At 34.4% G+C, this 16,091-nt stretch overlaps 1 long non-coding RNA gene across 2 annotated transcripts in view; it reads right to left on the bottom strand.

The window, feature by feature from the left end:
• The window catches only part of LOC139035046 (uncharacterized), a 465,494-nt gene that overhangs the window by 18,432 nt on the left and 430,971 nt on the right, over window positions 1-16,091 (bottom strand). For both annotated transcript variants that reach the window (XR_011487557.1, XR_011487556.1), the window contains exon 5: window positions 12,188-12,351. This is a non-coding gene — a long non-coding RNA (uncharacterized lncRNA). The remainder of the gene's footprint in view (window positions 1-12,187; window positions 12,352-16,091) is intronic.

Consider the following 16,091-nt stretch of genomic DNA (forward strand, 5'->3'; position numbering starts at 1 on the left):
CTCCTTTAGGATGGACTGGTTGGATCTCCTTGCAGTCCAACAGACTCTCAAGAGTCTTCTCCAACACTACAGTTCAAAGTCATCAGTTCTATGCTCAGCTTTCTTTATAGTCCAACTCTCACATCCATACATGACTACTGGAAAAACCATAGCCTTGACTAGACAGATCTTTGTTGACAAAGTAGTGTCTCTGCTTTTTAATATGCTGTCTAGATTGGTCATAACTTTTCTTCCAAAGTACAAGGGTCTTTTAATTTCATGGCTGCAATCATGATCTGCAGTGATTTTAGAGCCCCCAAAAATAAAGTCAGTCACTGTTTCCCCATCTATTTCCCATACAGTGATGGGACTGGATGCCATGTTCTTACTTTTCTGAATGTTAAGCTTTAAGCCTTCTTTTTCACTCTCCTCTTTCACTTTCATCAAAAGACTCTTTAGTTCTTCACTTTTTGCCATAAGGGTGGTGTCATCTGCATATCTGAGGTTATTGATAGTTCTCCCAGAAATCTTGATTCCAGTTTGTGCTTCATCCAGCCCAGCATTTCTCATGATGTACTCTGCATATAAGCTAAATAAGCAGGGTGACAATACACAGCCTGACATACTCCTTTTCCTATTTGGAACCAGTCTGTTGTTCCATGTCCACTTCTAACTGTTGCTTCCTGACCTGCATACAGATTTCTCAAGAGGCAGGTCAGGTGGTCTGGTATTCCCATCTCTTTCAGAATTTTCCACAGTTTAATGTGATCCACACAGTCAAAGGCTTTGGCATATTCAAAAAAGCAAAAATAGATGTTTTTCTGGAACTCTCTTGTTTTTTCGATGATCCATCGAATGTTGGCAATTTGATCTCTGTCTCCTCTGCCTTTTCTAAAACCAGCTTGAACATCTGGAAGTTCACATTTCACGTATTGCTGGAAGCCAACCTGGAGAATTTTGAGCATTATTTTACTAGCATGTGAGATGAGTGCAGTTTTGTGGCAGTTTGAGCATTCTTTGGCATTGCCTTTCTTTGGGATTGGAATAGCCATTATCAAGAAATCTACAATCAATAAATACTGCAGACAGTATGACAAAAAGGAGGCCTTCCTACACTGCTGGTAGGAATGTAAATTGGTGCCACCACTGTGGAGAACAGTAAGGAAGTTCTTTACGAAATTACAGAGAGGTGCAGTATGATCCAGCAATCCTACTCCTGGCACGTATCTGGACAAAACTCCAATTCAAAAAGATACATTCACCCTTATGTTCATGGCAGCCCTATTCATAAGAGCCAAGACATGGAAGCTACCTAAATGTTCATCGATAGATGAATGGATAAAGAAGATATTGTACAAACATACAGTGGAATACTACTCTGCACTAAAAAAATAAAATAATGTCACTTGCAGCAACTTGAATGGACCTAGAGATTAACATACTTAGGGAAGTAAATCAGACAAATACCATATAACATCACCTATGTGTGGAACCTAAAATATGACAGAAATGAACTTAATGATGAAACAGAAACAAGTTCACAGAGAGAACAGACATGGTAGCCAAGGGATTGGGGGCAGGGTAGGGATTAGAGTTTGGGTTAGCAGATGCAAACCATCATATGTAGGACAGATAAACAACATCCTACTGTGTAGCACATGGAACTATATTCATCAATATCATGTGATTAAACCATAATGAAAAAAGAATATATATATAAAATATATATATATATGTATAACTGAATCACCTCACTGTGCAGCAGAAATTAACACAATGTTGTAAATTGACTATACTTCAATATAAACAAACATATAAGTAAGTAATGATCTTCATTTAAAAGATCACGTAACTGCCACCAAGATCTGGTGTATCCAAAGAGTGGGGGAGATCTAAAATGGTCACTTCCCTAGTTGACAATGATCTATCATAGGACTCACTGAGGAATGATGATAATAGGCGATTGAGAATTAAGATTTTACCTGTCAGTGTGACTTAAATACAACCATGGACTACTTAAGTCAATCTTACTTACTTGTTTCAGGAAAATTCTACCACAGACAATTGAAACTGAGACTATAAATAATTTCAATGTGTGATCAAGGAAATCCATAAAGATTTAGGATTCTAGTCATCTAGGCAAGCAGTTCACATATAAAACAAAAGTATTTTTTCCATTTACATCAAGATCCTTAGACTTCTAATTCTGAACTGTCATATCATAACTTTGCTTAATTTCAGTGTGGTTTTGCCTTGAAAGACCCAAGGTAAACAACTTGCGCTCAGGCTCCAAAGCCTTATAAACCGTGTGTATATACGTGACTTCCCCTTTCAGAGACACAGCTCTGCTACAGTGGTATTTTTTCTTAAAACTTCCTTTGTTAACAGATTTGCTGTGTGTTGGAGAATTCAATGATCCTATTCTTTGTAATTCAAAGTTCTCATTTTAAAATCAAATCATTTAAGCAAACAAAGTGTTTCCAAAATGTGTTCTTTGTAAATGTTATAAATCAAAATACTGGTAAACAAATTTTAAAATTGGTTGACTGCAAGCACTGTAAGTCTTTAAAAAGTCTTTGATATGCTATTATGCATTATGTAATACTGAGTAAGGGTATTACACACAGAAATTTCAAATTTTATTTTATCCTTAAAAATACAAATTTGTGAAATATTAAGTGGAATAAAATCCACTGCAGAGAAGCTGGGAATTGTCCAGACTCCTTAAGGGTATACCTGATTCCAGGAATTTAAATTATCTTCTTTAGCAATAGGAAACCAGTCCTCATTTATATATTTTGACTTGATAGTACTTTATGCAAGTGTTTAGTCAATATATTTATTCAATTTTGACTAATTTCTACTTACTTGCTTTTCTCTGAGAGATAGTTTCATACTTGTAATGAAGAGATTTGATCATGGGTACTAGTGAAAGGGAAGGGACGAGAAGAAAACTAAAATGTGAATGCTATATACACACTTCCATAAATTTTGCACCACATAATTGCTCTCTTTTACAATGTTGGAATGCAGATACATGCAGTATATACACCCTATTTAATGCCTATCTCTACACTTAAAACTTATCTCCTTTGTTTCTCTTGTAATTCTTACAGGTTTTCCATTCAATATTAACATAATAACTTCTTATATTGTGTAACTAAAATAGATACTTAAGGATCATACTTACAAATTGAAAATCATTGTTTAGTAGTCAGCTCATTGTGAATCTCTTTTCTTAATATCAGTGAGAGTATGATTGAGCTGACCATATCTTTTTATTTAATTTCACTTGTCAGACAGTTGTCTGGATCTGGACAAAACAGAATTTACCTCTGGACTAAGTCAGTCACCTGAAATGTGATTGGATGCTTGTATCTCTAGTAATTTTAGCATTATAATTATCATGGTTATACACTTCTTCCTTGGTCAAAAAATATCTTTAGGAAAGCTCTCCAACCTCCTCTCTTATGCTGTATTCCATGTCAAAATACAGCCAGAGTCAAGCACACACCTTTACAGTAACCTGTTGTATCTGAAAAAAGAACCAAACACAAAAATATGTCATAGACTATTTAATGTTTCAGAAGGCTGAAAGACAATGATAATTGATCTCCTATGGAAAAGTTTGGATTTTTAAAAAATAATTTGATTTACTAATATTTCATCTGAGCATTCTAGAATAGAAATTATTTTTTATCTTTAATAGAGTATTTTTATATTCATTGAGATACCATCATGTGTGTCCTACTAATTATAAGTCTTTATGTTGTTCCCTTGTCAGGCTAGTTTCATCTTGTATTATTTCTTTTTCCTATTTTTACTATTCCTTTTTCCTATTTCCTATTTTATTGTTGCCAATACATTAATGATACCAATTCACTGGAAAATACATTAGAGAATTAATAATGTTAAAAAGTTTCATCAAGGTGTGAAAAGTCTTTAACAATGGTACTTTTAAAGTGAACTTTGTTTTAAAAATGTTCTTCTGTTATAGGAAGTTTTATCTGTTTTTGGTGTTACACAGATTTGCACACTGTCTCTTTTTAGGATACGTATTTGAAGATTTTGGTTGGGATACATAAAGCTAGAGGCCATTTGTACACATACTTTATGTCATGAAACAAAATGACACACATTTTTATGTCATAAGACAAGCTTCTTTGTACATTTCATCTTCCTTTGATCAGTTTTCATTGAATTTTATGTGCTATTTACATCTATGTAACCCACCTTTGTTTTGTATAGCTCTGGCATTGGCACTAAAATTTAGAGACCATAGGTTCTGAGAATACTTCTTTACATTATTAGTATGATAGATATCTTTTGAAATAAGTAGTTTATTCTATCTTATTTTAGCAACCAACAGCAATATAAAGTGTAATGTTGTATATTCTTTATACCAACACCATTTCAGTGATGATGGAAATGCCTTAAAGTTGCACTTTCAGTGGCAACTGCACTGCCCCTACCCACATGTAACTACTGAGCATCTGAAATGCTTCCAGTGTAATGGGGAATTGACTATTAAATTTTACTTAATTTTAATTAATTTAAATGATTGCAAGTGGCTATTGGGGAAACAATGAGAGAGGTTCAGTCTCATGTGATAATAGAAGATTGGATGATGGTATGATAAAAATTGGATCGAAAGAATCTTTTTCTACAAAATTTCAAGATAAATATTTTGGAACTTTGGCATGTCCAGACATTCATGATCCATGTTTTCCTTTATGGCTGGATAATTGTACTAAGTGCTGCCTCTTATTTGGGAAACAACATTCTTCTGCAGTCTGACTTGTGAATAAAAATTGAGTCTATTATCTAGGACTGCCCAATTCCAAATGTTACTATTTTGTACAAATAAGCCTAAAAGCAAGCTGGGACATTCTATGAAACTTTCCATGAATTATCTCCAAAGGGAGATATGAATTTCATTTTATGAATTTCATTTATACTGTTTAGACTTTTATTTTTATTGTAACACTCATCAGATTCATCACTTTACTGCTTTTGGCGTGAGAGGAAGATTGTGATTCACTCTTTAGGGTTTCTAGAGTCAGAAAAAAAAAATGAAAACACTACTTATGTTGTCTAATTATTTCTTATTTTTCAATATAAATCCTGTTAAGTTGAATTTGCATCATGCCTTTGAGCTAAATAAATAAAATTAGACCAATTCACTAAAGTGGGGGAAAAAAAAGTAGATGAGCGTATCTCTTGTTTTAACTCCTCTCTTCCACCCTCCATACACAGTGACCTAAGTGCTTCTAAATATTTTTCTGTAATTGAACTACAAAACCCAATACATTTAGTGCCACTGCAGGTTTTATTTGATTTGACTGTTTCACTCAAGGTGAAAGATTCAAAATTTTTTTTCTGTATTCATAGCAATGAATTGACATCAGTCTTCATAAAGGCTGAATCCTACTTACTTACATATTTATCTGTTTATTCATGTTATTCTTTCCTATCTCATACTCATACATGATAATCCATTCTAAAGTCTTTAGTGAGTATCCTTTTACTGACATATCCTTGTTAAACATTTAGTTTTTATACTGAATTAGTTTTCGTGCAGGTATTCTTATTTAAAAATGACATTGTGCTATGGATGTCTTTTTCTTTATCTCTCAGCCATATACCTTTAAGATTTGAACACCAATCTTTATAGGCACATTATATAATATTTTGCTTTGAACAAGTGCATATTGTTTTATGGGATAAAATGAATCTACTTTCCTTGTCAATTTCCTTAATGATAGAAACCAGTCTTTCTCAACTCCATGTTACTATAAAACAATTCATGAACATCCCTTTTATGGACCTTGGTGAGAATTTTTCTCAGAGGGAGAACATAGCATTGCGAAAGATGCAAACATCAATATGCCTACCAGTAGGCATTTTAAAAAATGGGCTTCCCTGATGGCTCAGATGTTAAAGAACCTTCCTGCAATGCAGAAGACCCAAGTCCAATCCCTGGGTCAGAAAGATCCCCTGGAGAAGGGAATGGCTAACCACTCCAGTTATCTTCCCTGGAGAATTCCAAATTCCTGTGTTGTCATATCCCATTTGGCTTTATTCATATTTATAAATATCATCAGTCTGAGGGTTTAGTCAATTAAGTTAGGATTTGAGCACCATTTGGATTTTGTTATTGCTATGACAACCCTCAGAGCACCACAGGCTTTAAGTGTTTCTAGAGTTCCCTTGTAACGTGTACAGAGGCTGGCTTGCAGTAAATTGTTCTTAGTGTTTTCTCTTCCCCCAGCTTCAGGTCTTATCTTTGTAATTGCTCTTCAGAGAACAGCTCCTCCTCCTTTAACTTCCCCAACACTACACTGCTGATACTTGTTACTTTACACTTTTTAGCCTGGAGTTGGTATGGAGTGCAAAGAGAGGATACACTCTGTTTCCACGTTTCACGTTCAGCCTTTTCTTGGCACTCTGGCTCTGATATCTGGGATGGGGCCTTCTAAGTGACTACTCTTTCTCCCTGCTAAAGGAGATCTCTAATGTACTGAGCCTAGAACCTATCCACACTTCACTGGGTCTTTACTTGTGCCCTATAAGCAAGCAATAAGCTTGCTGCCCTTCTACACATAGCTTAAGGCTTTTTTCCCATAGGGAATACTGGAGAGCCCAAACGGGTCCTGCCTTCTACAGATGCTATTTGCTTCCCTGGGAATAAGCATAATGGAGACTTTCTCAGACTCCTATTCAACTTCCACTTTTAAACAAGCTAAAGTTTGTGGTGTAGAGACCCAAAATAAGTATAAATTCTCTCTGTGTCTGTGACTTCACAGACTTCTATACTGTCAGTCTAGTCTACACTTGGTTTTTAACAATTTACTACAAATTTTAGCTGGATTCTATTTAACGACTTTCTGGATTTTCAATATCTGCCCCAGGCAATACTTATACCATCTCTCCTTTGTAGTCATCTGTCTTTCTTTAAGTTTCAGGTTAGTTAGTTGTCCAGAAATCTCAGCTTTCTGATGCATTTACGAAGAGTTGTGCTTTGTGCATTGTCTGGCTTTTCACTTTGTAAATACGAGGGCAACACCATTTTCAAGCTTTCTGCAACCTAAACAGAAGCTGAAAGCTTATCAGAGTTAACATTAATTTTTCTACATTGGGTGAGCAATTTTTTAAGCACTCAGTAAAACACATTCCTTTACTTCCTCATTTATCAGACAATCCAAATTTATCATTGTCCAGTTTTCACATACACATGGTCTATCTCTAACTTCTCTATTCTAACATTGTGGCATCTACCTTAAATTCTTAAATAGCACTAAAATATTTTTGTTGCTGTAGCTTCATAGAATGTCTTTAATAAGGCAAATACTGTTTGCTCCTATTTTTCCAAGTCAGATAGCAAGCCTTTCCTAAAAAAGTTTTTGCATAAATACATTGTGTTATTCAAAACAAAGTAAACATATAATTTTAAAGTAAACTCTATTGATTCATAAAACAATTTGGGAATAATGAATGTCTTTTAAAGTTTAAGTCATATGACTGAGGGACACAGAAAGGTTCTGGGCTAGAAACACATCCCTTGCTCCTCCAAATTCACTCTCTACCTTGCAGTACTGTTATCTGTCTCAGGAGTCAGACCTTTATGTAGTTCAGGAACCAGGATATTTTTCTCTGTTTCTGTTTAGATCTTGTCATAAGGAGCCACCATCTGAAAATCAGAGTGTGTGAACAGGAGAGGTTGGGAGATGCAATCCTCTGGCTATGACCTTGAGGAATGATGTCTGCCCTCATTCCTCTACTGAAGGCCACAGCTCCTCTTGGACAGGCTTCTCCTACAGTGATGGCTTAGATGGGGTTATAGTATCTGTTAGATCATGCTATCCCTTCAGTTTCCCTTAAATCTGAGCAGAACTCTATATATTCTTCACAATCAGTCATCAACCAAATCTCCTACATATTTTTAACCTCTTTTTAGAATGATCCCTTGGCTTTCTGCCTTTAACAGTGTTCTGGCTTGTTTCTTTAGAATACTGTTTCCCCTGCAACTTTCTCAGGATGTGACTAGTTCTTTTCTCACTGTCTAAAATGTGAGTAGGTTGTTTCTTACAGCTAAATTTTGTTTGCAGATGTTTCTTCTTCCTAAAAACAGGATACTTTGAATCTCATGATATCACTTTACCCACCACTTACCTAATTATTGCAGAAATCTGTCATCACAGAGTTTACTTTGTTCTTTTAAAGTTATTGGCTCTTGGCATACTATAATTCTCTCTAACTAAATAAACCTTAAATTTAACATCAATATCAATAAATATATTTAAAATTCTGGTGTCTTACTTTCTTATTTCCCCTTCACTGTGAAAATAACTTTAACAGTTTTAATAATATATAACTGTTACACAAAAAACCTGCACATATTTAATATATGCAATTTAAGTGAGTTTCAATATTTGCAGATACACATGAAACCACTATCACAGTAAAAATAATTAAGACATTCTATACTCTCAAATATCTGTTCATGCCTTTTTGTAATCCATTCTTCCATGTTTCACCCTCAAATATTGCTTCCCCTATCTTACCTAGAAACTTGACCCAGTGATCAACTTTAGACCCACCACTGCTACTGAATATGTCTCCAATAATTCAATGCAAGCACATGTTTTAGAGGCACTTTCTCTTAGCTTTCGCTCGCAATTCTTCTAGTAACACTACTCCAAACATCCATTGACTGCACTGAGGCATATTATTAACATCATCAATTTCTCATACTCTCCCATTCAACCATTTATTTATTTATTAAACAAATATTTAGTTTGCATTTATCTAGGAGAGGAATTTTCTAGTCAGTAGAAATAAAGCAGTGTTTAAAACAAATAAAAATATATGCCTACTTGTAAGCAAATTGAAATAACAAATTAGACATTTTTAGATAGTGATAAATATAAAGGTAATAAGAAATAAGCAAAAGAAAGAAAGGGGGACTAGAAATGTCAAGAAGGTAATCACACTTTATACATGGCATAAGAAGGGCTCACTGTGAAAGTAACGTTAATAGCATTACAAATGTGGAACTCCAGTTCAATAAACTACAAATATTTAATGTATGCAACTTAGTGAGTTTTTATATTTGCAAATACCCATGAAACCACTATCAAAGTCAAAATAGTCACGACATCCAATACTCTCAAATATTTGTTAATGCCTCTTTGTAATTCATCCTTCCATTCTTCTATCCTTTATCCTTAAGCAACTATTCCTCTTTGTTCTTATTAGTGTTTAGAATTTCTAGAATTGCTATAAATTGATTCCTATAGTATTAATTGACTATCTGACTTCTTTAATGCAATGTTATTATTTTGAAGTTCACCCATGTTGTATCAGCAGTTCATGCATTTTTAGGAGTGAATAGCTATTTCTTATATATAATAATATATAGCTTGTTGATCCTTTATTTTGCAAACAACTTTTTTCAAGACTGTGGCTATTAAAAATAAAGCTACTATGGGAAGACCCAGAGGGATCGGGTGGAGAGGGAAGTGGGAGGGGGGACCGGGATGGGGAATACATGTAAATCCATGGCTAATTCATTTCAATGTATGACAAAAACCACTGCAATGTTATAAAGTAATTAGCCTCCAACTAATAAAAATAAATGGAAAAAAAAAATAAAAATTAAAAAATATTGAATTAAAAAAAATGAAAAAATAAAGCTACTATGAAATTTCATGTATAAATTCTGCACATTTGGTTTTGTTTTGTTAATTGTCCAAGATGATAATGGTTGGGTCCTGTGATGACTATATATTTAACTTTTTGAAAAACTGCCAAACATTTCTCAAATGGTTATTTAATATTCTTACCAGCAGTTACTTCACATCTATGGCAGTATATGCTGTGGCCAGTCTTTTTGAAATTTAACCATTTTATTGGATAAGTGGTGACATTTCTTTCTGGCTTAACTTTCATTTCCCAATAATTAATAATGTAAGTAGATTTTCATGTGTTAATATTCTATCTGTATAAGTGCCTTTGCAAGTTTTCCATTCAAAAATTTGGTAAATTAAAAAAAATGCCTTCTTAAAATTAAGTTATGAAAGTTCTTTACATTCTTTAGAATGTACAAAATGTGGAGAATCTACTTTAGAATATAGAAGTTCTCTACATTCTTTAGAAATAATTTTTAAAAGGTACTGCATATATTTTATCTTCTTTCACTACTTTTTACAGTGATATTAGGAACAACCAAACTCAGCATATTTGTTAATTTTCAATAAACATTCAAAAATATTGTATACAGATTCTTATACTCCTTTGATTCTTGCAAGTGGTTGATTAGGAGTATTCAAAGAAAATACTTTGTATATTTCTATTGCCAGATTATGACACAGACCATACATGCTCTCTTTTCCACTGGAGACAGTTTTTAACACCTTTAAATCGAATAAGATTATAGAGTCTATTCTAGAAACCCCAAAACTAATTCAGAAAACTTGTCCTTAAATTAAAATTATTTTCTTCTAAAATACTTCAGTACCAAAATCTGTATTTTTCTGAATTCTTGAGAGTAACACAATCCGTAGAATATCGATAGATATAAACATAGATATTTGTCTAGATATAGATAGAGACATAGACATAGATAAAGACATGGATAGACACAGACATAAATAGGTATAGATACAGACAAATATAGACATAGACACAGCATAGACATAGATATGGAAAATGTGAAAACACAGCATGTGGCCACAGGATTGGAAAAGGTCAGTTTTCATTACAATTCCAAAGAAAGTCTATGTCAAAAAATGCTCAAACTACCACACAATTGCACTCATAACACATGCTAGCAAAGTAATGATCAAAATTCTCCAAGCGAGGCTTCAACAGTACATGAACCGTGAACTTCCAGGTGTTCAAGCTGCATTCAGAAAAGGCAGAGGAAACAGAGATAAAATGGCCAACATCTGCTGGATTATTGAAAAACCAAGAGAGTTCCAGAAAAACATCTGCTTCATTGACTATACCAAAGCCCTTGACTGTGTGGATCACAACAAACTTTGGAAAATTCTTCAATAGATGGGAATTCCAGACTACCTGACCTGTCTCTTGAGAAATCTGTATGCAGGTCAAGAAGCAACAGTTGGAACTAGACATGGAACAACAGACTGGTTACAAATCAGGAAAGGAGTATGTCAAGGCTATATATTGTCACCCCGCTTATTAAACTTCTGTATAGAGTACATCATGCGAAATGCCAGGATGGATGAAGCACAAGCTGGAATCAAGATTGCTGGGAGAAATATCAGTAACCTCAGATATGCAGATGACACCACCCTTATGGCAGAAACGGAAGGGGAACCAAAGAGTCTCCTGATGAAAGTGAAAGGGGAGAGGGAAAAAACTCTTAAAATTCAACATTCAGAAAACCTAAGATCATGGCATCCAGTCCCATCACTTCATTTCAAATAGATGGGGAGACAATGGAAACAGTAAGAGACTTTACCTTCTTGGGCTCCAAGATCACTGCAGATGGTGACTGCAGCAATGAAACTAAAAGATGCTTGCTCCTTGGAAGAAAAGCTATGACTAACCTAGACAGCATATTAAACAGCAGACATTATTTTGCCAACAAAGGTCCACCTAGTCAAAGCTATGGTTTTTCCAGTGGTCATGTATGGATGTCAGAGTTGGACTAGAAAGAAAGCTGAGCACTGAAGAATTGATGCTTTTGAACTGTGGTGTTGGAAAAGATTTTTGAGTCCCTTGGACTGCAGGGAAAGCCAACCAGTCCATCCTAAAGGAAATCGGTCCTGAATATTCATTGGAAGGACTGATTTTGAAGCTGAAACTCCAATACTTTGGCCACCTGATGTGAAGAACTGACTCATTTGAAAAGACTCTAATGCTAGGAAAGATAGAAGGCAGGAGGAGAAGGGGATGACAGAGGATTTGATAGTTTGATGGCATCATCAATTTGATGGACATGAGTTTGAGTAAGCTCCAGGAGTTGGTGACAAACAGAGAAGCCTGGCATGCTGCAGTCCACTGGGTTGCAAAGAGTTGAACACGACTGAACTGAAGACATATAGACATAGGTGAATACACATATACACACACATTTATATACACATACTAATATATACATAAATCATTAATATATATCTGAGTATCATTAATATATATCTGAGTATATAAATTTATCTATTGAAAGGAATAGACTCACTCAGTTATGGAAGCTGAGACATCCCAAGATCCGCAGACGGCAAGCTGGAGACCCAAGAGAGCCAATGGTATAGTTTCGGTCTGAATCAGAAGGCTTGAGAAGCAGGTAAGCTGATGGTATGAGTCCCAATATGAGTCCTAGTCTGAAGGCCAGAGAAGTTCCAGCTGGAAGACAATTAAGCCGAAACAACAGATTCTCTCTTACTCAGTCTTATTGTTCTGTTCAAGTCTTCAGTGTCTGAATGGCCACCTGCCTTCCCCAATCAGACACTGGGTAGGACAACTGGCTTTACTCAGTTTACAGACACAAATACTACTCTTTTCCAGAGGTACCCTCATAGACTTACCCAGAATGATATTTAACCAAATACTTGGACAGTTGGTGGCCCAGAAAGTTGACACAGAAAATTAACTATTATGGTTACCAAGGAATTAAATATATTGAATGTATATATTGATTTCAGTGTATGGATGGGACATGTGAAAATGATGTAAAATATATTTAAAATGTCTATGTATATACTGTGATTTAAATTAATAAATGCTGAAACATATAAGTAATTAAACTTTGAAACATGAATTATGATTATTTTACTTTGGTCAAGGTTAATTCAAAGAACTAGCTTATTAACTTATTGAAATGCATTGATATGTATCAACAAGAGCTGAGGAGAATCACTTCAACTTGGTGCAGATACTCTTCAAAGGAAAAGGGGCTCTTTTATATACTTTTCTGCTTATATATAAACACAAGTACTTACCTCAATTACAAATGCTTTGCATTTGAGAAGCATTAACACATTTGAAACTGATATTATTAAAATTTTAATGACCATTATTTAAAACAAGAAATATTATTCATTAGAAATATGATCTTTATGAACAAGTTCTCCTTATATTATCATATTTAGAAATCATTTCTCATGAAGTTCATAATTTCAGATAATTAAATACATATTCTGAAAATGAAAACATTTCCTCAAATCTAAATGACTTAATATAAAACTAGTTATAGAATCACCACTGTATTTAAGTTTGAAATAAAAGCCAAATTTTAATTTTTTTTAAAACATTGTGTGTGGTTTAGTCACTACGTCATGTATAACTCTTTGCAAACCCATGACTGTAGCCTGCCAGACTCCTCTGTCCATGGGATTTCCCAGGCAATAATACTGGAGTGGGTTGCCAACATTTCCTTCTCCAGGGTATATTCCTGACCCAGGACTTGAACCCACATCTCTTGCATTGCAGGTGGATTATCTACCCACCAAGCTATAAGGGAAGCCCTTTAAAACACTGTACTGTATACTAACACATATATATGGAATTTAGAAAGATGGTAATGATAACTCTATATGCAAAACAGAAAAAGAGACACAGATGTAGAGAACAGACTTTTGGACTCTGTGGGAGAAGGTGAGGGTGGGATGTTTCGAGAGAACAGCATCAAAACAAGTATATTATCTAGGGTGAAACAGATCACCAGCCCAGGTTGGATGCATGAGACAAGTGCTCGGACCTGGTGCACTGGGAAGACCCAGAGGGATTGGGCGGAGAGGGAGGTGGGAGGGGGGATCGGGATGGGGAACACATGTAAATCCATGGCTGATTCATGTCAAAGTATGGCAAAACCCACTACAATATTGTAAAGCAATTAGCCTCCAACTAATAAAAAAATAAATAAATAAATTTTAAAAATTAAAAAAAAATAAAAAATAAAACAAAAATAAAACACTGTACTGTCAAGAAATTACAATTCTTTCAACATATGTTTTTCATATAATAACATGCAGCAGCTTAACTTACATCCTAATAATTGGCTTGAAGTATCCAGAATATAGAGGAATTTCTACTTAAGCAGGAATCAGAGATTTGTATTCAAAATTCCTAAATCTCCATACAGTGGTTATAAATGATTATGTTGTTTAGTCCCTAAGCTGTGTCCAACTGTTTGCGATCCCATGGACTGTAGCCCAACAGATGCATCTGCCCATGGGATTTCCCAGGTAAGAACACTGGAGTCGGTTGCTATTTCCTTCTCCAGGGGATCTTTCTGATCCAGGGATCGAACCTATGTCACCTGCACTGGCAGGAGGATTCTTTACCACTGAGTCACCAGGGAAACCCTAAATGATTATAAGGAATAAAAACTGTAATAACTCCAAGTAACCATCTCAACTGACATAATTTTAGAGCTAATAAGAAACTATATCTCATTTCCTGTCATTCTTCGTATTTTTCTGCCTGTTGATAATTGGAGAGAACTCTTTCCTTAAGATATTTGTACCTTTCCATCTTTCTTAATTTTCTTCTCTGTTTCTTCAATCTCAGACTCCTCCCCTGTTTTCGCCATCTAGTCAGTGTTCCTCAGGAATCTCTATTCTTTTTTCTTTCGTGACTGTGTAAGTTCCCTATATTTGACTAATGAAATAATGATCACAACCAAGTTTATATAAAAGTTCAAATCATATCTCTATTGTACCCTACCCTCCAAACATTAAAATCCATAAAGTAGACTTGACATGTGGACAAGCATCTCAAATTTAATACAGTTAATTGTGCCATTTTGCTGTCTTCAGAAATCATTTTCATCTTTCCCCATCCTGGTTGACTAGATGCTGCAATTCTAATTTCCTAACATCTTTTATATCAATTTCTTTGTTTTTCTGCTCACTGGTTAAGTTAGATTCCCATCAGTTTTGCAGGACTTTTGTTAAATTTCTGAATTAGAGTTACAACCCTGGCATTGTACTAGTTGGAAAGTTTGGGGTTTTTTTTTCCTTACATTTTTATTCTGTAAAAAATGACCAAATATTATATTTTCTTTAATACTTAAACAAATCTTTTTTTCCCACACAGGATTAACATTGTAAATTATAGTAATAATAACTGAAATATTACAATGAGTTATGGTATGTAAGGCAGTTTAAAATGTGTCATCTCTGATATGCACTATCATGTGTAAAATAGATAATTAGTGGGAAGCTGCTATAGAACACAGGGAATCCAGCCTAGAAATCTGTGATAACCTTGTCAGTGGGAAGGGGTAGGGGAGGAAGGATCAAGAGGGAGGGAATATATGTATAATTACGACTGATCCACGTTGTTATATGGCAGAAACCAACACAACATTGTAAAGCAATCTTCCTCCAATTAAAAAACAAATTTAAAAAAAAGTGTTATTTCCAGCAACTGTTTCATATTAAGGATTTTTTAAATTTTATTTTAGAACAACAAAAGAAAATTTCAAAGTCTGGAAACAACAGTATATAAATTATTATCGCAGCTTTGCCACCATTTAATCAAGAATTCCTGTAAAATTAACTCTCATGGACTTTAATGACCTCATTTGAGAGAAGCACAAATGTCTTAGATGGCCTCAAATATTTCTTCCAGATCTAAATTTCTGTAATTCTGCTTATGAAAAGACTGGAGTCAAATTATCTGCAACACCAAAAAAAAAAAAAAAAAAAATCAATCAAATGTCCAAAGGATCCTTTAAAAAGTCATGCTTAAATTCAATAATCAAAATTATATTCATTTAATGTTATAAAATATTTAGTTGATTTAATGTGGATGTAGACTAAGGGAAAAATTAAATTTTTTTTTCACATAATTGAATCATTGCAGCTCTCCTTATAGGTACTACTTGGGTAAATGAATCTCATCCTTTCTCTACATTTATCCAACAGAGCTTTGCCTTAGCATTAACAAAGCAGATTAATTCAGTACTTCCCTGTGTTTACTACCTAATATTTCAAATTCAGCACATCTCCAGTGGAGTAAAACTGGATCACATTTAAAACCAATCCTATTTGAACAATTTTACACTGTCATGGTTGAAAGTGCAGGAAATAACCAGAAAATGAATGTTATAATTCACTTTTTCCCCTGGAAGATAATTT

This window comes from Odocoileus virginianus, chromosome 5 (assembly GCF_023699985.2).
Source record: "Odocoileus virginianus isolate 20LAN1187 ecotype Illinois chromosome 5, Ovbor_1.2, whole genome shotgun sequence".
Lineage (NCBI taxonomy): Eukaryota > Metazoa > Chordata > Mammalia > Artiodactyla > Cervidae > Odocoileus > Odocoileus virginianus.